The sequence below is a fragment of the Lathyrus oleraceus genome, chromosome 6, assembly GCF_024323335.1.
Source record: "Lathyrus oleraceus cultivar Zhongwan6 chromosome 6, CAAS_Psat_ZW6_1.0, whole genome shotgun sequence".
NCBI lineage: Eukaryota > Viridiplantae > Streptophyta > Magnoliopsida > Fabales > Fabaceae > Lathyrus > Lathyrus oleraceus.
Window position 1 is genome coordinate 171,991,637 of NC_066584.1, and position 25,841 is coordinate 172,017,477.

The following is a 25,841-nucleotide window of genomic DNA, read 5'->3' on the forward strand; positions in this document are numbered from 1 at the left end:
CCATGTTTGCCCTCATCTCAGCTAATTCTGCCTGAACCTGGTCCATACTTCTCTGATGATTGAGTCTAGTTGAGTAGCGATGCGGTCTCTGATCAGCTATCCTGCCTGACACAGGAACCAGAGTGAGAAGTCTCAATCAAGAAGACCTGTAATGCAAGAATGATATGTGTATGATGCGTGTGATGCGTATGCAGGTTAACTTTTTTCATGCATTATTATATTTTTTTTGAAAATAAACATGCTATGATGCAAATGATGGAGCCATGACTGGTCGGCTGAGTATCATGCGGCACAGGATCGAAGCTTCGGCTTGAACTCGGAGCCACAAATCATCTGAAACCCAAAGTCATCTGAACCCAAGTCAACATCTGAGCAAGTACCCTTCTTAGCTTCTGGACACAAATGAGACCCAATCTTGACTTCCTTCACATCATCATCGAAACCCAAGTTAACTAATTCAATCTTCTCTTCAAATGGATGAATAGCTTTCTCCTCGTGCTCAAGCAAACTGGATAACTCATCAGATACTTCTTCATCTTTGTTCTCTTCCTCAGCTTCAAACACAGGGAAGTCAAAGTTTAGAGAGGGAGTAAGATCATTATATTCAATGGGTTTGAGAATCAACCTGCATAATGATTTGATATTTTGATTTTAGAGAAGTGGAGTGCAAGTAAATATTATGTAGGTGGAAGGATTATTATTTATTTATGTTTTTTGTGATTACCATTTTCAGAAAAAGCAAAAATTAAAATAAAGCATCATAGACGTGGATGAATAACATTGTACTTTATTGATGATAATAAGAAAATGCCTGACAATGTTCGCTTCTCCCTTAGGCATAGGAGAAGGATCTTTCTTAAAATAAATGAAAACAAATTACTTAGAATGGTGAATAACAATAGGAACATCAACATCAACTCAGTTGTTGCAAGTTTGGCCATGCATTACAAAGTTGGCACAACCCTTATCTTCATTACCACTATCTTCAATAATGGCAGCTGTGTGTTGATCATCCTTGTGAATGAACCCTCCACTGTGGAATACTGGTTGAATAACCTTGACATTGGCTTTGAATGGCCCTGGTTGAAACCCCAACCCTGCTCTATTCTTGTTCTCAATGACTTCCACAACACGACCCCACTTATCAATACTGCCAACCTGAATAGCCTTTTGTGCATCTTTTAAAGAAGACATGGGTGCCCCAACTTTCTTTAATTCATCAGCAATGGGCAAAGCTTGGAACAGAGTTCCAACTTCCTCCTCAGCATCAATGTAAGTAGAAGATGACAAATGGCTCACCAACAATTCCTTTTCTCCACCAACAACGACAAGCTTCTCGTTCTTCACAAATTTTAGATTTTGGTGTAGAGTAGACGTCACAACTCCAGCTTCATGAATCCAAGGCCTTCCCAATAAACAACTATAGGTCGGGTGGATATCCATTACCTAGAAAGTAATTTGAAAATCACTCGGGCCTATCTTCACTATAAGGTTCACTTCTCCAATGACAGTTTTACGAGAACTGTCAAACGCTTTAACAACCACGCCACTAAACCTCATTGGGGTGCCTTGATAGGAGAGTCTTGATAGAGTTGACTTCGACAACACATTCAGCGATGATCCAGTATCAACCAAAACATTGGACAGAGCATCCTCTTTGCAATTCATCGAAATATGTAATGCCAAATTGTGATTCCTACCTTCCTCAGGAAGCTCTTCATCATAAAAACTTAAATTGTTACAAGAAGTGATGTTGACAACAATGTGGTCAAACTGATCCACAGTAACATCGTGTTCCACATAGGCTTGTTCCAACACTCTTTGCAATGATTCTCTGTACGCCTCAGAATTCATTGGCAATGACAGCACAAAGATCTTTGACGGTGTTTAGAACAACTGCTCCACAATGTTAAATTCACTTATTTTGATCAAGCGTAACACCTTATTATCATCGTTAGCCTCCAATTTGCTGGATTCACCAGACTGACACATTGGAGCACTAACAGGATCAACTGTAGAGACTTCTGCCTTCTTACCTGCTGACATGTCTGTCGCATTACGCGAAAAACCGGCGGGAAAAAGAAACAACAGAGCCGCTACCGTGCGTTATTTATCCCAAAAAAGGGAAAGGAAACGCTCGAAGTAAACTTGGAAAAGACATGGTCTCGCGACCAAAGAGAGATGGGATCGGGAGTCGGTTATGCGAAGGGAAGGTATTAGCACCCCTACGCATCTGTCGTACTCGACGGGATCCACACTCAAAAGGAAGGATAAAGGTTGCTAAAAACTGCTCACAAACAATCGCACAAGGCTGGAAAGAGACACAGGAAAAACAAAAGAAACTAACTCGGCAGGATATCGCATCCTGGGCCTACGTAGTCTGTCAGGCACAGACATCAGAGTCGGCGTAGCTCGGGACAGGGGAAGCGTGCTCGCTAGGATGTCGCATCCTATGCATACGTATCTTCTCAGACTAAAGAAGAATCAGAGCACTCGTAGCTCGGCTAACGCACGCCAAACAAAACCACACAGGAAACCGACTGCCAATCGCTGGACTTACGTCAGACTCCACACAAAAAGGCAAACCTGGAAAACGAATGCCAATTGCTGGACTTACATCAGACTCCGAACCAACAAACACACACAGGAAACCAACTGCCAATCGCTGGACTTACGTCAGACTCCAACACACACAAAGGGGGTTGAAAACAAAAAGCGTGCTCGCTAGGATGTCGCATCCTATGCATACGTATCTTCTCAGACTAAAGAAGAATCAGAGCACTCGTAGCTCGGCTAACGCACGCCAAACAAAACCACACAGGAAACCGACTGCCAATCGCTGGACTTACGTCAGACTCCACACAAAAAGGCAAACCTGGAAAACGAATGCCAATTGCTGGACTTACATCAGACTCCGAACCAACAAACACACACAGGAAACCAACTGCCAATCGCTGGACTTACGTCAGACTCCAACACACACAAAGGGGGTTGAAAACAAAAAGGGCGCCCGGAGAGATCAGCTCATCTCCTGCCTACGTACCTCATTTGATATGAGGATCAGGGCGACGTAGCTCCCCTACGCAGGGAAAGAACTTCTAACCTAACCAGAGACTGGGAAATGACAAACTAGAAGGGAGACTAACTCGAGCCTAATAGTTATCATGTAAATTCACCATGGTCCTAGGTTGAAGTTTCTATCTAACTTGCACAGGGAGCAAGCTATCCTAAACATCACAAGCAAAGCAAACATTCACACAAATAGCACACACTATATACAAACAAAGTGGGCTCACACAAGGCTAGGCTGTGAAACACAAGCCAACTGGAATCGGGTGATGTTAGCTCTTAACCCTAACATTGAGAGTTAGGGTGAAGCAGATGAAATGGGAAGTGAGGGTAAGACCTCACAGCTCTTATCCCTGGCCTGGGAGAGCTTCAGACAAATGAAAGTGTGGGAGTTCAGAATGTTGGAACTCTTCTCCACATATGACTGACTCAATAAAGATCTTGGGTTAATATCCACAATGCATCAACACATGGTGTGTGAGCAAGGTGGATGACACACTGAATAGCAGGAGATGGATTGCACATCTCTTTTATCTGCCAATTGCCTCATAGAGGTCTTTTCCTGCTTGGCACAAAATTAAACATTCACAAGCATTGCATCTTAAGGAGGGCTTCAGACAGGTGCCTTCCCAAGTAACATGACAGGTCTTCCAGACTACATGAAGTCAGAGAAATTATACCTCAATGCTTAAGCAACCAAGCAAAATCAAAAGCAAGTTCAAAAGAACTTAAGCAACTAATGTACCTGGAAAAAATCTAACTCAATCAGTATACAAGTCAAAAAAGTCAAACAGACAACCAATAGTCAACAGTCAGCAGACATAGTCAAACAAGCAAGGCAACAATGTGCAAGGCACAAGCTCAAACTCAAATGAGCTCAAACTCAAATGACTTTGGTTGACTTTCTAGGGTTTCAGATGAATTGATCTTGACCGATGAGCTTTGAGCATCCAATCTTTGGCCAAACCACTTCAAAATGATCCTTGAATCATATAAACTCCTTGAACCAGCCCTAGGGCTTTGATTCCATTGAAAATGCACTTGCTTGCTTGCACAACTGAACCTCCTGACCAGTCTTGACTGATGACTTGAACTATGCAATGGACAATGCAATGTTAATGACCTAAAATGAAAATGTATATACAAAATGGGAGGTGCAAATTTGAGGTGCTACAATGTCTTCCACAACCTTCGGAAAAACCGGAATGAACACACGACCACTACGGGTCACCTTTGCTACATCTGCAATATTTACAATTGAGTCTGCAACTGGTAGATGAACCTCTTGACCATTTTCAATCATTGTGGCATTATACTAATATGGCACAACTTTATCGGATGAGTAGGGGACTGGGCCCGCTAAGCGTATAACCAACAACGATACTGATCTATTGACATTATTGTTATTGCTGCTATCGAACTGAATAACTACCCGCTCAAGGGTCTTGAACACCAGCACAATGATGTTCACATCATCTCCCATATCCATTGATTGTTGAATCTGGATTACATTCTCAACCATCAACTTCTAGATATCCCTTTTGACAATCATACACCCACGGGGGTTGACACTGCAAATGACACAACCATCATGGTCATGTTCACCACCACTAATCAAACACATAGTTCTATGCATCTCCACCAAAGATCTATGGATACGCCTCACATCAAATACTCTGAAATTCTCGAGACAACCGCCCACCATGTTGACAGAAGTGTTACCATGAGCAAGCAACGGTTTGACTTTCACATTTGGTGCTCTATCCTCGAAGGACACCATACCACTCTTCACAAGATTTTAAACTTCATACTTCAATGGATAACAATTCTCTATATCATGACCAGGGGCTCCCTGATGAAAAGCACAATGAAGATCAGGTTTGAACCACCATGGTAGTGGCTCAGAAATTTGCAGAGGGTTTCTTGGTTGGATAAGATTCTTGAGTGCTAAAGACAGGTACAACTTTGCATACATCATAGGGATAGGGTCAAAGGAGACTTTTTTCCTCTCAAAATTTTGCTGATGATTATTGTTGTTGTTGTTAGTTCGTTGTTGTGGTTGTTGCTGATGAAGTTGTTGAATCGGAACTGATTAATTGGTTGAATTGTTGGTGAAAACTGGAATTACTGATGACACCTGATGCTGATGCTGACGCGATTGGGAATTTTTCCTCACATGAGGCCTCCTCTGCCTCCCTATTGATACTGCATTAGTCTCTCCTTCCTTCTTCTTAGAGAAATTCTCACCATACTTCTTGCTTCTTGACGCTTTATCTTTGGACAGACACCCTTCACGGACTCCTTCCTCTAGTCTCATCCCCATGTTTACCACCTCAGTAAAATCATTGGGGGCACTTGCGATCATTCGTTCATAATAAAATGAACTCAGCGTCTTCAGGACAATTTTGGTCATCTCCTTTTCCTCCAAAGGTGGACTAATCTGAGCAGAAAACTCTCTCCATCTCTGAGCATATTCTTTGAATGTATCTTTATCCTTCTGAGACATCGACCTCAATTGGTCTCTATCTGGTGCCATATCAAAGTTATATTTATACTTCTTGACAAAGGCCTTGCCTAAGTCACTGAAAGTACGAATGTTGGCACTATCCAGGCCCATGTACCATCTCAGGATAGCTCCAGTCAAACTGTCTTGGAAGCAGCGAATCAGCACCTGATCATTATCAGTTTGAGTAGACATTTTTCTGGCATTCATAACAAGATGGCTCAATGGACAGGTATTCCCTTTGTATTTTTCATAGTCTGAGACCTTGAATTTCACCGGAATTTTGACATTGGAAACTAAGCACAGTTCATCAGCACTCTTGCCAAATAAGTCTTTTCCCCTGAGAGTCTTCAACTCCTTACGTAACTCAAGAAATTGATCCTTCATTTCATCCATCTTTTCATACACGTTCAAACCTTCAGACGACTCAGAGTGGTAAATAGTCTCCTCGACACGAGGCAGAGTATGAATGATAGGAGGAGGTACTTACATGACCAGGCTAGATGCCGGAAGAGAAACAAAAGTGGGAGCATACCCTTCTAGCATAAAATTAGGTGGCATTCCCCATGGGAACCCAACAGGCATAGCAGGAACACGCTGGCTGGTAGCAGCAACAGCAATAGTTGATAAAACAATATCTGAGGAGGAGGAGTTGCAGGAGATGGTAACGGCTGGTTCTGAGCAGCTATCACAGATTCCATCAGCGCCGTAAGTCTAGCAATCTCATCCTTCGGCTCTCTATTCTCTTTCTATATATGCTCCACTATTCTCAAACGATTAGCTCGAGTGTTGTAGTGGTGAGTCAGCTTGGCTGATAAATAAAAGAAGAACTGATAAGACACCTGGCGGAAGAACCCTGTTATGCAAATGATGCATGAAATGCAATGTTTATTATTGTTTTTAATTTCAAGGAATATATGATGTCTTATTTGCAAATATAATAATAATCAATAATAATAATTCAATTGACCATAAAATCTCTTTTTATTCATAAAATTTTGGAAGGATTACATTGAGTATAATTTCAGAAAGCAAAATATGAATACAAGAGAAAATGAAACTATCATCCTAAGGATCTTCAGCAACTCCATCGGATAATCTGGATATGGGAGCATACTGAAGGTTGAGAAAAACATGAAAGGGGGTTTGAATTGTTTTGGAAATAAAAACTTTTTCAGAAATCAGACACACACAAAATAAAAAGGAAATGACACAAAATTTTATACTGGTTTGCTTGAAACTCAAAGCTACTTCAGTCCACCCGACCAAGGTGATTTCGCCTTCAAAAAGGACTTAATTCACTAATCTTGAAAGATTACACAACCAAACGTCTAAGAGAATAATCTCTCAGCCCTCTCAAGTATTCAGACTACGCAGAGTCACTTGAGGAAGTAGTTTAAGCAAGAGTATAGATTATAATGTAAAGTGCTTCTAACAAAAAGCAAATATAACAGAAATATAAGAACAATAGCTTTTCACGTAAGAGCAGCAGCTCGTGAAAAATAAGAGAGGATGAATGAGATTTCTTGTGTGTCTCAGGTGTGTTCTCTTGTGAAGTATTTTGTCCTTTATATAGTCGTTGTGAAGGACCGTTGGAGTTATGACAGGATCTTGGTTATTGAAGAATGTTTAATGCCATTACTCTCCTTGTTTCTTTCTACAACAGTTTTTGAGAGCCTCATTGTTTCCTTCTTGAAATAGTTTCTTTCCAAATACAGATTTCTTTTCAGTTACACATTCTGAGCTGGTGAGTCTACGTCAGAGTCTTGATAGATCAGAGTTTGCCTTCAGAGGATAAGTATGTCTAACTGTATCAGAGTTTCTCAATGCTTTAGATTTCTTCATATTCAAAGTCTGGATTAAGTATTCTTTTATCATAGTCTGATTTCTTTATGTTGTGCTGGATATCTGCATTGATCGGAATCAGAGCCTTCTGGATACATTCTTTCTGAGTAGCATCTGATAACCGAATATTTTCTATCTGATGTTTGATCAGAGTCCTGCATACTAAGAAAAAATCTCGTTAGAGGACCATTTTGTTTCATCCTTTATTATCATCAAAATCTTAGAGATATATTATAGAACCAACTTTATTCTTACAATCTCCCCCTTTTTGATGATGACAAAACAATACGGAGTAAAGGTGAAACATAAAGGAAAATCTTAGATCAGATAGGAAAGTGGGCTCCCCCTGAGTTAGATCCTTGGATAACTCAGATGTTCTTACCGGACCTTCCTTAGTTTAGTGCTTTAGCTACTTTCCTGCATATCTTTAGTCATGATTTAGTAATAATTTTATTAAAAATGTTTGCAGTGCTTGAGAGGATTTAGTTATGTTTTCATCAGAGTTGTTTTAGTTCTCCCCCTTTTTGTCAGAATCAAAAAGGCATAGCACGAAAAAAGGTTGATATTGAAAAATAAGCATTTATAGATAAGCACATATGTCAGAAGGCAGAAAGCAAAGAGAAAATAACAAAACAGAGAAAGCAACACGCAAATAGCCTAGGTGCCTAAGGGTTTCGAGGCGGAGGCATCCTCTGGAGCAGCTGGGACAACATGTTTTGAATGTTGACGTTGACTGAGTCATGTTGATCCAGCCTGGCCCGAACTACCTATTGTTCTTTCTACAGTTCCTATAGAGTCTTCAAGACCAGAGGGACGAACCCAGAGTTGGAGTGCTTCCTCTGAGTCGGTTCATCAGTGTTGGCTTTGGCGGCAGCTTCTTCAGCAATGTGAGCTGCTTCTTCAGCGTCGGCTTTAGCTTTTGCCTCAGCCTCAGTAGCAGTAGCATCAGCAGTAGCCTTTGCTTTAGCTTCTTTGATTCTGTGAAGTTCTTCTTGGCGCGCTTTCTCTTCAGCTTCCTTCCTTGCTCGTTCCTCAGCTTCTCTGGCTAGGCGCTCTTGGAGTCTAATCCCAGCGTCTCTGATGAAGTCGTTGTGGACTTGTTCAGAGAGGCCTTTCAGCTTGAAGGCTTCACAGGTCATCCAACTTATCACTCTGTTCCAGTGGATCCTTACAGTAGAGGGATCATCACTGATACCAGAGTTGATGGTCAGAGACTTGACCTTCTCAACTGAAGACTCTGCAAAAACCTGGATTACTTCTTCAAGGGTAGGAAGGGTGGTTTCTGGTTCAGTGGCAGATGTTGGGGATGGTGAGGAGGCTGAGATAGGGGAACTTATATTAAGTGTGGGAGTTGTTGGGTCAGCGGAAGTGATGGGTGGTGGTATGTTAGAGTGGGTCTATGAGGATAGTTCAGGTTGTGGGGTTGGTTTAGATGGTGGTTGGGTTGGATGTTTCGGAGGTGGGGAAGTGACTTCTGGTTTAGGTTCAGGTTCAGGATGTGATGGCTGTTGAGAGGCCAGAGCACGAGCTTGGAGTTTGTTGGCTAGAACTGGGTGCTTGCTCTATTGAGTTCATCTGTTGGGAGAAGTTGTAAACTGATTGTTGTTGAGAATCCATGAAGAACAGTTGAAGATGATGATGAATGTTTGAAGAACTTGATGAAGACTGTAAAAATCCTTTTAAGGAGATGAAGAACTGAGAGAGAGGGTTTTGTGAGGTCGTGAGTGTTAAAGTGTGCAAGTGTAGTTTGTGAAATGAATATATACACATTTAGGGTGCATGCAAAATGACAATAGAAAGTGAGTTTAACAGTTAAGAAATTGAATGCAGCACGTTAACCAAGTAAACACGTTTGGAGGAGAATGATTACAGCCCATGATGGAGGTCTAATCCCCAAATCAGCACACTGCTCGAGGAGATATCAAGAGTCTGTCTCTTGATTTCTGCTAGACAGCTGTCTAAAAGTTCCAAGGTCAGACGCAAGACGTACCACGTGTTACTTTATCTGATCTTCAAGAATACCAAAGGGTTGGATCCTGAGGATTTCTAACTCAGATGACTTCTAACTGGTAGTAGCATCAAAGTCAGATACAGATTCCAGGTGTTTACTTCAGAGTCTTATTTTGTTATTTCATAGGCACATTTCATTCTGGACAATTTTGAATGTTTAGATTTTTCAAGATAAAAGATAATCTATCTTCAGCCAGGGGTTTGGTAAAAATGTCAGCCCATTGATGGTCTGTATCAATAAATTTTAAAGTGATTACCCATTTCTGAACATAGTCTCTAATGAAATGATGTTTTATTTCTATGTGCTTAGCTCTGGAATTCAAAATAGGATTCTTACTTAAACAGATGGCAGCAATATTGTCACAAAAAATAGGAACATTACTCTCAAAAATCAGAAGGTCTTCAAGTTGATTCTTCATCCAGAGCGTCTGAGTAGTGCATAGTGATGCTGATATATATTCTGCTTCTGTAATGGACAGAGCTATGGTTGATTGCCTTTTGTTGGCCTAGGATATCATATTCTTTCCTAAGAACTGATAGTTCCCAGATGTACTTTTATGTTCCATTTTGTCTCCTGCGTAATCTGCATCACAATAACCATAAAGTCTATACTCTGATGTTTTCTCATACATCAGGCCCAGGTTAGAGGTTCCTTTCAGATACCTGATTATTCTTTTAACATCTGTTAAATGAGATTCTCTAGGATCTGATTGGAATCTGGCACAGTGACATACACTAAACAGAATATCAGGACGTGTAGCAGTCAAATAGAGAAGAGAGCCTATCATACCACGATAGAGCTTCTGAAAAACCTTCTGGCTAATTTCTTCTTTTTCCAGAATGAGGTTGGATGCATAGGTGTCTTAGCAGGTTTGCGTTCAGCCATTTCGAATTTCTTCAGAATGTCTTGTATGTATTGACTTTGATAAACGTAGGTAGCTTCTGAAGCTTGATTGATTTGAATCCCTATAAAGAACTTTAGTTCTTGCATTAAGCTCATTTCAAATTCTGCCTGCATTAGCTCAGAGAATTCTTGACATACAAAAGGGTTAGCTGAACCAAAAATAATGTCATCAACATATATCTGGCATATCATGAGATCATTTCTAATTTTTTTACAGAAGAGTGTAGAGTCAACCTTTCCTCTAATAAAGTCATGTTCCAGAAGGAAGTTACTTAATCTATCATACCAAGCTCTGGGAGCTTGTTTTAAACCGTACAGTGATTTCTTAAGTTTAAAAACATGTTCTGGACATTTAGAGTTTTCAAAACCTGGAGGTTGATTGACATAAACTTCTTCTGATATATAACCATTAAGAAATGCACTTTTGACATCCATCTGATATAGTTTGATAGAATGATTTACAGCAAATGAAACAAGTAAACGAATAGATTCTAACCTGGCGACTGAGGCAAAGGTTTCGTTGTAGTCAATGCCTTCTTGTTGACTATACCCTTGTGCCACCAGTCGAGCTTTATTTCTGACACCTTCTCCTTTTTCGTTCAGTTTGTTTCTGAACACCCATATGGTTCCAATAATGTGAGTTCCTTTAGGCTTTGGAACAAGATCCCATATATCATTCTTTGAGAATTGATCTAGCTCTTCTTTCATAGCTAGAAGCCAGTCGTTGTCTTGAAGTGCCTCATCACAGGAAGTAGGCTTAATCACGGATACTAGTCCTAGAGGGATTTCTTCAGGTACCTTGAATGTTGACCTAGTTCTGACAGGTTCATCCTTGTTTCCCAGAATCAAATCTTCATCCATATTAAGTGTTTGATTAGAGAATCAATAACAGAGCCGTAGCTCTGATACCAATTGAAGGTTGAGAAAAACAAGAAAGGGGGTTTGAATTGTTTTGGAAATAAAAACTTTTTCAGCAATCAGACACACACAGAATAAAAAGGAAATGACATAGAATTTTATACTGGTTCGCTTGAAATTCAAAGCTACTCCAGTCCACCCGGCCAAGGTGATTTCGCCTTCAAAAAGGACTTAATCCACTAATCTTGAAAGATTACACAACCAAACGTCTAAGAGAATAATCTCTCAGCCTTCTCAAGTATTCAGACTGCGCAAAGTCACTTGAGGAAGTAGTTCAAGAAAGAGTATAGATTGTAATGTAAAGTGCTTCTAACAAAAAGAAAATATTACAGAAATATAAGAACAATAACTTTTCACGTAAGAGCAGTAGCTCGTGAAAAATGAGAGAGGATGAATGAGATTTCTTGTGTGTCTCAGGTGTGTTCTCTTGTGAAGTATTTCGTCCTTTATATAGTCGTTGTGAAGGACCGTTGGAGTGATGACAGGATCTTGGTTATTGAAGAATGTTTAATGTCATTACTCTCCTTGTTTCTTTCTAAAACAGTTTTTGAGAGCCTCATCATTTCCTTCTCGAAATAGTTTCTTTCCAAATACAAATTTCTTTTTGGTTACACATTCTGAGCTGGTGAGTCTACGTCAGAGTCTTGATAGATCAGAGTTTGCCTTTAGAGGATAATTGTGTCTAACTGTATCAGAGTTTCTCAATGCTCTAGACTTCTTCAGATTCAGAGTTTGGATTCAGTATTCTTTTATCAGAGTCTGATTTCTTTATGTTGCGCTGGGTATCTGCATTGATCAGAATCAGAGTCTTCTGGACACATTCTTTCTTAGTAGCATCTGATAATCGAATATTTTCTATCTGATGTAATTTTCTATCTGATGTTTGATCAGAGTCCTGCATACTAAGAAAAAATCCCGTTAGAGTACCATTTTATTTCATCCTTTGTTATCATCAAAACCTTAGAGATATATTATAGAACCAACTTTTTTATTACACATACATCCTACGGATGCATCGAATCTCTGACTCAAAGGATGTCTTCATCTGAGCCTTCTCAAGGACAAGCTGATCAACAATCTTCTTCCAAGCATCGGAAGACTGAGGCGTACTAGAGGCAACTAAATCCCTTGGCTCTCTCTGTCTCTTCACTGCGCAGTCTTCAAGAATCTCAATAAGGGCATCTTTGTCTTTCGACTCAAGCTGCAACTCTTCATGCTTTCGGCTCAAAGCATGGAACCGTTATTCCCACATATCTTTCTGTTGCTTCATCTTGGCGAGTGCGTATTCCAACTCCTTTACCTCTTGGTTAGAGAGAGTTGATGGCTCATCCACAACCAAATACATAGGTATTTCACAAGTGAATGGCATCTTGAGTTCCAAAGCTCTCTTCTTCACCCATAAAGTGTAAGCTTCCAGAGTTACACAGTTGGGTGGACCAAGCTCAGATATTCCTTTCCTATCCATATTATGCCAAGCATGCATCATCATTTTCTTCAAATGTTGGGGATCTTTACCCTCCTGATAAAATAGACCATATAATTGAACGTTATTAGAATTATCTCTCAAGGGGAACCTAAGTTGACGACGGGCCAAGGCAAGGTTGTAGTTGATTCCTCCTTGTGTACTAATAAGAGGCACATTAGAGAACTCACCACAACTATCAATAATCTCCAAATTACCCAATGCATAATCATACCAAACAATATCATCATTAGTGAGAGACATAAGTCTCTAAGACCACCGTAGATATTGTTTGTTCTCCAAGAAAGCAGTTGTCTGAGGCAAGTGCGAAATAAACCACTTGTATAGGAGAGGAGTACAACACACAATAGTCCCACCACCTTTAGAATTCCTCAAATGCAGAGAGAAGTACATATCACCCAACAGAGTAGGAACAAGATTTCTGATTAAGAAGATTCTAATGGTGTTAACATAAACAAAATCGTCAATGTTATGGAACAAGGCTAAACCATAGATAAGCATAACAAAAATAACTTCAAAAGCATCCATGTTATCGACCTGAGCAAAAACAGTAGCTCTACCAATGAGGAACTCAGAAGTCAACCCAAGAATACCTCGTTTCTTCATAAAATGAGCATCAATCTCAAATTTCTTCAGATGAAGAGCTTCAGCTATGACATGAGATCTGGGAATTTCCTCTAGTCCACTAAAAGGTACTTTGTTAGATACAGGTATACCCAAGAGATGGACATACTCCTCTAACGTAGGCACCAGCTGATAATCGGAAAAAGTGAAGCACCGATAGAGGGGGTCATAAAACTGAACTAAAACACTAAGAAGTCCTTCAACCACATCAGTAGATAACACAGACAAAAGCTTCCCATGATGTTGCTTGAAGTCCAAGGGATCTAATACAAAGGATGACAACTTCCTTAACTCTTTCAAATCAGGACATCTGAAACTGTACTTATTAGTGTTCCTTCGTCCATAATCCCTGGTCTAAAAATATTTGCAAATAAGACCTTATTTTCCTTGAAATTTATTTTTCTGTGATGAATGTCATGATGCGCATGTATGCATGAATGCAACAATCACAAACAAGGGATCACACACAAGGTAAACACAAACAAAGGTCAAGGGATGGATCAAGTCATCATCAAGATCAATCATCTATTTTTGTGGATTATGGTTTTCACCTTATCAACACCCAAGTTCCATTGATATTGATGAGACTTGATCGGATCAACCGAGTATCAAAGGGTTTGTTGCGAGTCACGAGGATGGAGTTAGGTTAAGACCATCCCAAAGGAGTGTACTAAGAATAAAAACCTGTAGATCATGTTCTAACACTGTTCCCAGAGCCTTGATCCCATCTATCGGATATTATAGGTTCGGATGACTGACTCATCAACCATAATATTCTCAAGAGAAACTCATTTGAGTGTAGTATCGCGTAAAAACTATTTATCAAATCTAAACTTGAACAGTCTCCGCACTACGTCCTCAATAGGCCAAGTTGGGTTGAATTTTCTACGGTCTTCAGCTTCTCGGACCCCCAAATTAGAGAAATTAATTCCTATCCATAAATTACTTATGTGACATCAGTAACTCTATGGAGGTCTCCACTGAGTAGATGGGTCTCAAGCCAACTTGTTCAGGACTACTCCACACAAGTTGAACATGACTATACCATCCTCCTATCTTAATTGCACTCAAGTTCGGGTTAGAACTTATCTCACCATACAGAGATCACTAAGCACAACAGACATATTATATCACACAAACAGTATATACAAATAAACATCAAATATACAAATATATACACATAAAAAGTTGGCTAAACCCATTGAGGACTACTCCCCAGTAGAGTCGCCACTTAATTTTTGTAGCGGTAAATTTATGACCATCAAGTTATGGATAAACTTGACGTCGATAAAACCAAAGTCGCCACCGCGCTTTTATTGTTTCCAAAGGAAAAGGGAAAAGTACGATCAAAACCCAAAGATAAGAAGTTTTCAAATCAAAACTAATAAAATGCCAGAGATTACAGGTAAGGGGGTTGGTTACACAAAGGGAATGTGTTAGCACCCAAAGTGTCCTAGGTACTCCAAGGGAGCCTTTTTTGTGTGCATATGTTTTTGAGTATAAATAATGTTTGATAAAATATAGAGTGTGGGAGTGAGAAAAATTTCTAAGAAGTTGATGAATTGATTTTAACAAAAAGTTTAAATAAAAAGGGCATAAAAACCAAAGATTTGAATGAGGTTGTTAGTTCTTTTTGTCTTTTGAAATTTAAGTCAATATGATTAAGTTTATTTACAAATTTGATTTAAGAAAATAAGTTTAAAAATTCAATGGCATAAGACCAAAGTTTCTAATCATTAAAACATGTCTAAGTTTGAAATCACAAGCAAAGAAAGTTTTTGAAAAGAGGGAGAGATTTTGAAATTAAAGAAGTGGGAGGAGATGAAGAGGCTAACCTAAGCAAAAATTAAAAGTTAAGAGTTGAAAAGATCTGACCAATGGGATGCAATCCAACAGACAAGAATGTCATATAGAAACCCATTTTCCTTTAGACTTTGACCCACAATAAACAATAAGCAATGAGCAATATCCAGACATCATGAAGATCAAGGTATCAAATAAAGATAGCCATATCCAAGCAAGCACTTCAATAGCTAGCAGTCTTTAGTGTCTTCCAATGTATCAGATGAAATATTCCTTGGTCAACTCAAAACAAAACATCAGACATAGACAATAACAACAATTATGCACAAAGACAGAGTAGCAGATGAATCAAAGAGATCCAAGGTCTTACGTAAGATGAAAGTCACTGTCAAGGATAACTCAGTCTCAGATGTTGGCATTGGCCAAGTCTTTTAGCACAAGGAATGTTGCCTAGTCCTAAGTCCAAAAGTTTAGATCAAGTCCCACCAGTCCACCATAATGTTTTTTTAGGGTTTTTGTTGTTATTATGTATTTTAAGGTCCTAAGACCACAAACAAAATCAAAACACATAAACAAATATATATAAACACAAGATATGGCTAAAATGAGCAAAGTGAAAAGAACTGAAACATAAACAAGTTGCATGAAATGGAAATGGAAATGAATGATAAATGATTGAAATTTAAATTGCATAAAGTAAATGACTTGAAAGTAAATGCATAATGAATAAGAGTTGGCCAATGGTTAGTCAAATGTTAGTGTTGAGTTTTAATTGATTAAGTCATTCTTTGGAGAACACCCAACCATTCATTCACAAGTATGAATCCTTAAACCAAGACATCTTCCATGAGAATGGCTTCAACTTGGATAATTCAACAAGTATGCCACTAGCTCTCTGTAGCGGTAAATTCATGATCATCAAGCTATAAATAAGCAAGACATCAAATAACAAGAGTCACCACCGCACTTTTATTGTTTCCAAGGGAAAAGGGAAAAAGTACGAACAAAACCCAAAAGTAAGAAGTGTTCAAATCAAAACTAATAAAATGTCAGAGATTACAGGTAAGGGGGTTGGTTACACAAAGGGAAGGTGTTAGCACCCAAAGTGTCCTAGGTACTCCTAGGGAGCCCTTTTTTTGTGCATATGTATTTTGTACAAAATGATGTTTACAAACAAATAGAATGGAGAGATGAGAAAAGAATTCATTAATTATATTTTTGTGTTTGGTAAGACCTTCGGACTTGTGCCTACGTACCAACATAAAAATGAGGGATCAAAACCTCGTAATTTGTGATACAAATTTCAAAGTAGATGCATTGCATTTAACAAAATTTAAGTTTGAAAGGCCCAAAGGCCTAAAAATGGTTTGAATGAGTTAGTTCTTTTTGGATTTTGAAAGTTTAGGTCAAGTATAATTAAGTTCATTTACAAGTTTGATTAAGAAAAGAAGTTTGAAAATGCAATTGCATAAGGCCAAAGTTTCTAGTTTACAAAGTGGTCAAAATTTAGAAAGATAGCAAGTTCAAACAAAGAAGTTTTTAAAAGGAGGGAGAGATTTTGAAATTAAAGAGATGGGAAGGAGATGAAGAGACTGATCCTATGCACAAAATTAAAAGTTAAGAGTTGAAAAGATCTGGCCGATGGGTAGCAATCCAATAGGCTAGAATGCCATATAGAAACCCCAAATTCCCTTGGATATTAGAATCAAGCAACAAAAATGCATACAATATTAACTTGAAGAGCAAGGCATCAAATAAAGATAGTCACATCCAAGCTTTAGCCACTCCATGATCTTTTTCAAGTTTGCCCATGTAGTAGATGAATTCCACAATGCCATAAGTCACAAGCTCAAAGTAACAGCTTCACAGTGATCATGTTGCAGATGAACTCAAAGGGATATTCAAAGATGTATCAGATGAAGTTTCAAATTACAAGCAATTGGTTACACAAATGTTGGCATTGGCCAAGTCCTTTAGCATAGGGAGGTTGCCTAGATTCTAAGTCCAATTTGTCCAAGATCAAGTCAACAGTCCACACAATTTTTTTTAAGGTTTTTGTTTTTATTATGTACATTAATGGTCCAAGGCCACACAAACAAACAAAATAGACACAAGCAAGATATATCACACAATAGGGTCCAAATGGACAAAAGGAAAATGAAATTAACATAAACAATTAGAATGGTATGAATAATGGCAAATGAATAGAGCTTAAAAATTAAAGTGCATTAAAATAAAGAACTTGAAATTAAATGTTAGTTGTTAATGAGTTAGAAGTTAGTATTGTTTTGCTTTTGCTTTTCATTTTAAGTCATTCTTTGGAGAACACTCAACCCACTTATCACAAGCATGGATCCTTGAACCAAGACATCTTCCAAAGGAAGGAAAAAAGGCCAAGTTTCCACACAATACCATGAAAGAGAGGAGACTTATAATCTCACTAACTAGAATGCTATGCCTTTTTGTGTCACAAATTTAGCGTTATGTTAAACAATCGTAATTGGACTTATGTAGAAGTCACAACTATTTGAGGCTGGGCAATAGAATTTTGGTGTTAATGCATGTTAGAGACATGGTATAATGGACTATGCTCATGAAACATACCACACACAAAAAGAATATGCAAAAGAGGTGGCCTAATCTCATCCATACTTATGTTGATTTTGCAATCAACTAGCCTTAGGACTTAGAGATATCATAGGCCAAATGAGATGAATGCATAAAGAATGGGAAGGAGATGAAGAGGGAGGGGAATGAATCAAAATTCAAATTGGTCAAAGGAGGACTTTTACCAAATTAATATCATCCATTCATTTTGGGAGATGGAATGTACATTCCATCAATCCCCTAAATCCAATGATATTAACTTGACAAAGTCAAATCAACCTTGACCAAGGCCTAACAACAAGAGTCAAACTCATATAAGTCATCACAATAGGTCAACACAATTAATTGGCATTTATTCAAATTAAAAATACTAAAATAATACATTCAAATTAAATATGGTTTGTCAAATTCCTAAAACCTCATCAAAACACCAAAGAAATGGCCATGAGATTTATCATAGGTTAAACAAGGTCAAAGGACCTTGGAGAAAAAATTTCAGAATTTTTAAAGACATAAAAGTATTTTAAACAATTAAAAATAATCACAAAATCAATTAAATCATGAAAAATATTAATAATGATCCAAAAAATAATTTTAATTCAAAATATGAAAGAAGAAATTTTTTGAATTTTTTTGGTGAAACTCTCATATTTTTTGGATCAATATTAAAATTAATATGAATTAATGAAAATAAGCTAATTAAAATAAAAATAAAAAAATAGCAAAAGACGTGGACCACTTGATGTGCCTCATTAATTGAGGTGGCAGATCAAGTGGTGAGAAACGCGCGTTCCATGGTACACGCTAGTCAACGCGCCACACACTTGGTCATTACAAGCAACGTTCCTGATTAAAGCATTTTAAATCCATCCAATGGCTCAGAACACTTCCAGCTCATCGTCGGAGCCAAAGGCCGGTCATCTTCTCCGATGACCTTGGCCGGACTGGTTCTTTCATCACCATAACATAAATGAAAAAGGAGGACATGATCTGAAAGATAAAATGGTGTAGATCACGAACATCACCTCAATTTTAACTAACTCCACATATATAGAAAGATATGAGGAGTTGAATTTTGAGGTGTGACAACTGAGTTGCTTCAATTTGACCTCTAAGCAACTCAATCTTCTTGCCTACATTGGTAGTACTTCAGACAACCAAAGATCCAAGAGAATTGGTGAAAATTGAGTGAGAATCGAAGAGATGAAGTTTTCTGAAAATTACCTCCAATGTTGTGTAGAACTTGATGTTGCTTGCTTCAAACACGATCTGATCACACTTGAGGAGCTTGTAGGAAATGATTAGCAAGGGTACAAGGCTTTGGATCATGGAGTTTTTGAATCTCCAACAATTGAGATTCAAACTCAATTTTCAAATTGAAAATTCTCAGGTTTTCCTTTAGAATGAGAGGGTTTGAATTGGGGGGCAAAGCTGGCGCGCAAAGTCTCCTTCAATTGAGCATAGAGGTCATGTATTTATAGCATGAGGGAGTGATATTTGCACACTTGAAATTTTGTCCAAATTTAGTAATGTGAATGGCACGAGTGCATGGGCACGTACAGGCTCATGAGGCAATGCATTAAGGTCCAAAATCAATCATGTTGAAGTCTGAATGAAGCTTGAATGGCAAGGCAATGTGAAATGAAGTTTGTACATTTAATTTCCTCCAATGATACAACTCTATTAAAGCCATTCTCAGCCCTAGCAAACCTCATCCAAAATGCATGAACTTGGGTTCTTTGGAAAGCTTGGATCAAGGGGAACAAGTTTGATGTTGAACACTTTTTCATTTGGAGCTTGGATCATGGTGAAATTTGAGGTGGGAGTTTGGAAATTTCAACATGTTGAAAACTATTCTAAGTGTAAAGTCATATACCTCAATATTCCACCTTACTTAACTTTTGATGTGAGCTTCAAATTAGAAAAGTGTATTCATCAAAGTTGTACGTATTTCAAAGACCTTCAAAGTGGTCACCAATTTCATGTCATTTGGGTCTAGAATGATAGAGTTATACATTTTTGAAGTTTGGAAAAATCACTTGTTCAATGGTATAGGTCAAAAATGACCTATAATGTATCCTCATATCACATGCTCATAAAAGTTGAATTTGCTTCCACTCCAAACACCAAAGTTGAAGTAGACATCTTGAATTTGAGTTTGAAACTTGGAAATCTTTCATCTCATAAAAATTGAGCAAGTTATGGCCTTGGGAAGTTGACTTTCAAATTAGGGTTTAGACAAAATGACCTATAATGTTTCAATATAGAAAATGATTTTCCAAGAAAAACTAGCTCTAGGTGTCAACATGAAAGTAGTTTGAAATTTTATTTAGAGTAACTTTGCTCTTGGAATAATTTTCATATGGTTAAAACTGTAGGAGATAGGGTCTAGGGAGACCTAGTTTTGATCAGATGAATTCATCTGGCCAACCACCATCAACCAACTTGTTATCCTTCAATTCTCTTAACTTTCTAGGCTCATGGTAGATCATATATGCGTAAGATGATGAATTTTGAAGTGTCCCTTGATAAATTTGATCAATTTGTGAGATAGCTTGTTGGAGAAGTTACTCAAGATACCCAGTCAAACTAGGGTTTCCAAGGCAAATCACCCTCAAACTCTTGAAGAAAACTTGATCAAAATGACATGTAGAGATCAATGGAACTCATATATGATGCTTTGAGACATTGTGGATCAATCTTTGGTTGTGCTCTTTGTCATGAGGGTCTCAAACCCTAGATATGAACGTGATAGATCAATGAGGATCATGCCCTACCTACAAAAAGTTAGGCAAATACAAAGACATATTTTTGGTATTTTGGTTAGTAAAATGATAATATACAAGTATGATACAATCACATGGTGCTTGGTGATCTTTCCCAAAACAAACCCAATGAAAGAGGGGTAAGGAGGATGCCAAGGTATGATCCCAATGCTAATGCATATGATGAAATTGCATGAGGGACCTTAGGGTCAAAATTGGGGTCTTACAGCTGCCCCTATTTAAGGACATTCTAACTGAGGAGGTGAAGGTAAAAACATTCGACTTGATTCAGTAGAATGGGCTTAAATAACAACATAGAGACAAATTTTGGTCCCTAAGAGACCTCATGATGCATATGATATGAATGTAAAAGTAGATTCTCTGTGGGGAAAATATTGCCACAAAGGAAAAAGAAATCAGAGAGACCGAAAATCCGCAGGAGCATAATGTATTCCATAAGGAAAACTCACTGGGGAGACAGAGACTCTGAGGGGGAAAGGAGTTATGTGTAGGCCAGGCTACGACTTAAAACTGCTGGGGGACTAAAGGAATTCCATACAAAATGGAAAGACTCAGCCAGGGAAACAAAACATCTGTAGGGAAAGAGAATAGATCAGGAGAACACTGAAGTACTCGAATCATGCAGGAAAAGCGATTTCACTAAAGAAATGCACACTCAACTCGACTGGGGAAGATAAACTTCAATGCAGGAGGAGCAGAAATTTACTATCCACTACTTGCTACTGGGTAAGGAGATAATAAAGATCTGACAGAGAGGACACCCGCCACTGGTTAGGATGAACATATCAAGGATGGCTCACTGGGAACCAACAGGAGGGAGTATTCATTACCGGATACTGGGTAAGAATAGCCTTGCTGGGGAAAACTGCCGAACAATAGGATTTACAACTACCAGTTACTAGGTAGAAGATCAAAGGTGAGAGTATTCATCATCGGTTAGGATGAACATATCAAGGATAAACTCAACAGGAAAGAAAATTTGTCATCGGTTAGGATGACCATATCAAGGATAGACTTGCTTGGGAATGTCAAGGAGGATACCCGTCATCGGTTAGGATGAACATATCAAGGATACACCCACTAAACAAAAAGTAGAAATTACATCTATCGAATGTTGGATAGAGTACCATCAAAGGGAAAATCCGTCACCGGTTAGGATGAACATATCAAGGATAGACTCTATGAGGAGAAAGTAGGGTTTACAACTACTAGTTACTGGATAGAATACCACAAGGAGAAGGAAATCTATCATCGGTTAAGATGAACATATCAAGGATTAACTCTCTGGGGAACAAAATAGGGATTACAACTACCTTTTTACTGGGTAGAATACCAAAAATGAGAGTATCCGTCATCGGTTAGGATGAACATTTCAAAGATAAACTCACGCAGGGGAAAGAAAGATATCCGTCACTGGTTAGGATGAACATATCAAGGATATACTTCCTGGGGAATCAAGAAAAACGAATCCACTGGGGACTCTACTGCTGGAAAAACAGGGATACGTTTGTTGTATATTGGGCAAGAAGTAACAAACTGCAAACTAAGAAGAATATTACCAGTTACTGGGTAATATGCTCTTAGGAGAGTCGAAGCATCTTATCTAGGCAAAAGCTAGCAAGAAACGGTCAATCAAGACTCAACCCAATAAGGATATAACTCAAGAGGAGCGATTCCATCCAGATAATCAACTAGGGAGGAAGCTGAAGTAATAATCATCCACGAGGAAATAACTCAGTGGGGAAAAGGAGAAAGGTTAAAGTCTTTCTGCCTAGGGGGCTAACATTCTACAATTGAGGGAGGACAGACACCGAATTTGTATGGGGATAAAGTACAGCCATAACAGAGAATAAGAATCTCAAATAAATAAATCAAATATGATGATGCAATTATGAAATCATGAAACTATATGAGTGTATATGTATATATGATGATTACGCTGACAAAACAATCACAAAAGATACAAAGGTGTCGCAAAGAATTTGAATCATCGATACAATCCTCGGTCAATCCACAACAAGAGGGAGACAACTGCTGGAAAATAGAGAGAGAGATCAACGACCCAAAGGCTCAACTCTATCTGAGGAAGGAGGAGATCCGATGAGGAGAGGAAATTTTATCAAATCTGCAGGGAATTTTAGGTCAACACCATATCAAAATGGGAGACAACCATACAGAGGATAAACACAAGTAGCTGCTCAGAAACCAGGAGGAAACTCTGACTAGGAGCAAGACAGATGGCGACTGGTGAAGAAACCAACGCGATCTACTAGGGAGTCTAATTACTCAGCTGAGGATCAAAAATGCTGAGGAATACACAAATTTAGTCGGGGGAAGTAGAAATCATGTCGGGGAAATAACACGTCGTAGGGCACTGAATCAACTCAGCTGGAAAAGAAACGAAGCTCCATTGGGGATCAGACATTCCGCAGGGGGAACCGGGTCAACAAACTCGGCTAAGGATACCCGAAGGGTTAACTGCTTTGGGAACCCTTAATGCTTCACACTTAAGATTTGCTGCTCTTTGAAATGTTGTTGATACTTCTTTTTAATTGCTTTGAAAAATACTTTCTTTTATATGTCTTAAGAAAATGATTTTGATTAAAGATTGCAATTTCAAAAATGATCATAATAAAATTTAAAACTATTTGCTGAAGTAAATAAGAGTAGAAATAATTGGATAAAAGCTCAACTTTATTTAATAGAATGGTAGTCTGTAAATGACAAGACTCCATAGATTTTACAAAGTTGAAAATGGTAATTTACATGGAAAAGGGGTACACTTAATACAAATGATCCTTAATCCTTCTACCAACTTTTGATGTTCGATATGCTCTTGACCGCTGTCGGGATGATGAACCGACGTCAACCCTTGTGCTCAACGAAGTCTTTCCAACACTGGATGATCAACAGACTGTAGTTACTTGCCATAATCCCTAATTTTTGCATAAGTTACCCCAAGGCGGGGTACTCAACTTATCCGGAAATTCTTTCTATTTTATGTCTCTAATTTTTTCCTGGATCGCCCTTTCGGGTTTTTAATCCATCAAGATGCTCATTTTTGCCTAAGCCGCCCTTTCAGGTTTTCAACTTAGCGAGCTGTTCTTTTATTTTTAGCCGAAGTATTTCTTGACTGCATCTGCGTTCATAGGACGAGTGAACTTTTCACCATCCATAGTTGTAAGAATCAAAGCACCGCCTGAAAAGGCTCTCTTAACAACATAAGGGCCTTCATAATAAGGAGTCCATTTGCCCCTAGAATCTGGTTTGGAAGATAAAATCTTCTTGAGCACAAGGTCATCTTATCTGAACGGACGAGGTTTGACCTTCTTATCAAAAGCATTCTTCATTCTCTGCTGATATAACTGACCATGACACATGGTAGTTAATCTATTCTCTTCTATCAAATTCAGCTGATCAAACTTGGTTTGACACCATTCAGATTCAGTCAACTTGGCTTCCATGAGCACACGCAATGAAGGAATATCAACCTCTACGGGTAGTACTGCTTCCATGCTGTATACAAGAGAAAAAGGAGTTACCCCTGTTGAGGTGCGGATGGATGTACAATACCCGTGCAAAGAAAATGGGAGCATCTCATGCCAATCTTTATATGTGACAACCATCTTCTGAATAATCTTCTTGATGTTCTTATTCGCAACTTCAACAGCCCCATTCATCTTAGGTCTGTAGGGTGAAGAATTATGATGTGCAATCTTGAAGTCTTTACAAAGAGCTTCCACCATATTGTTGTTTAAGTTCGATATGTTATCAGTAATTATCTTACTTGGCACACCATAATGGTATATGATCTGATTCTTGATAAACCTCACAACCAATTGCTTGGTTACATTTGCATACGATGCCGCTTCAACCCACTTTGTGAAGTAGTCAATTGCCACTAAAATGAAACGATGTCCATTCGAAGCTTTGGGCTCAATCATCCCAATAATATTAATTCCCCACATGGAGAAGGGTCATGGGGAAGAAATAACATTCAATAGTGTCGGAGGAACATGAATCTTATCAACATATATTTGACACTTGTGGCATTTCTTCACAAACTTGCAACAGTCAGATTCCATTGTCAGCCAATAATAACCTGCTCGCAACATCTTCTTCGCCATTGCATGTCCATTGGAATGAGTACCAAAGGAACCTTCATGCACTTCAGCCATCAACAAGTCTGCTTCGTGTCTATCCACGCATCTAAGCAAAACCATGTTGAAGTTTCTCTTGTAGAGTACATCACCATTCAAGTAGAAATTGACGGCTAATCTTCTCAAAGTCTTCTTATCTTTCAAAGATGCCCCAGATGGGTAAATCTGACTTTGGAGGAAACATTTGATGTTGTAATACCACGGTTTCTTATCTTTGACTTCTTCAACAGCAAACACATGTGCTGGCCTATCAAGACGCATTATAGTCAAATTGGGAACTTCATTCCAATACTTTACTACAATCATTGATGCCAATGTTGCAAGAGCATCTGCCATGCGGTTCTCATCTCGAGGGATGTGATGAAACTCAACCTTTGTAAAGAAAGTTGAAATCCTCCTTGCATAATCTCTATATGGTATTAAACCGGGTTTATTTGTCTCCCATTCACCTTTGATCTGATTCACAACCAAAGTTGAATCTCCAAAGACATCTAAATGCTAGATTCTGAGATCAATGGCCTCTTCGAGCCCCATAATGCAAGCTTCATATTCTTCCATATTGTTTGTACACTTGAAAGTCAATCTAGCTATAAAGGGAAAGTGCGTGCCTTGAAGAGTAATAATCACCGCCCCAATACCATTACCATATTGATTAATAACTCCATCAAATACCATGCCCCAATGGGAACCAGGTTTTGGGCCTTCTTCAAGCAATGGTTCATCACAATCTTTCATTTTTAAGTACAAGATCTCTTCATCGGGAAAATCATATTGCACTGACTGATAATCTTTAATTGGTTGGTGAGCCAAATGGTCAGCCAAGATACTACCTTTGATTGCTTTCTGAGATCGGTATTCAATATCATACTCTGATAACAACATCTGCCAACGGGAAATTCTCCCAGTTAAAGCAGGCTTCTCAAATATATACTTGATCGAATCCGTTTTGGATATCAACCAAGTGGTATGATTCACCATATACTGACGCAGACGCTTAGCAGCCCAAGCCAGTGCGCAATAAGTCTTCTCAAGCATAGAATACCGAGTCTCACAGTCGGTGAACTTCTTACTGAGGTAGTAAATTGCAAATTCTTTCTTTCCAGTCTCATCTTGCTGACCAAGGATACAA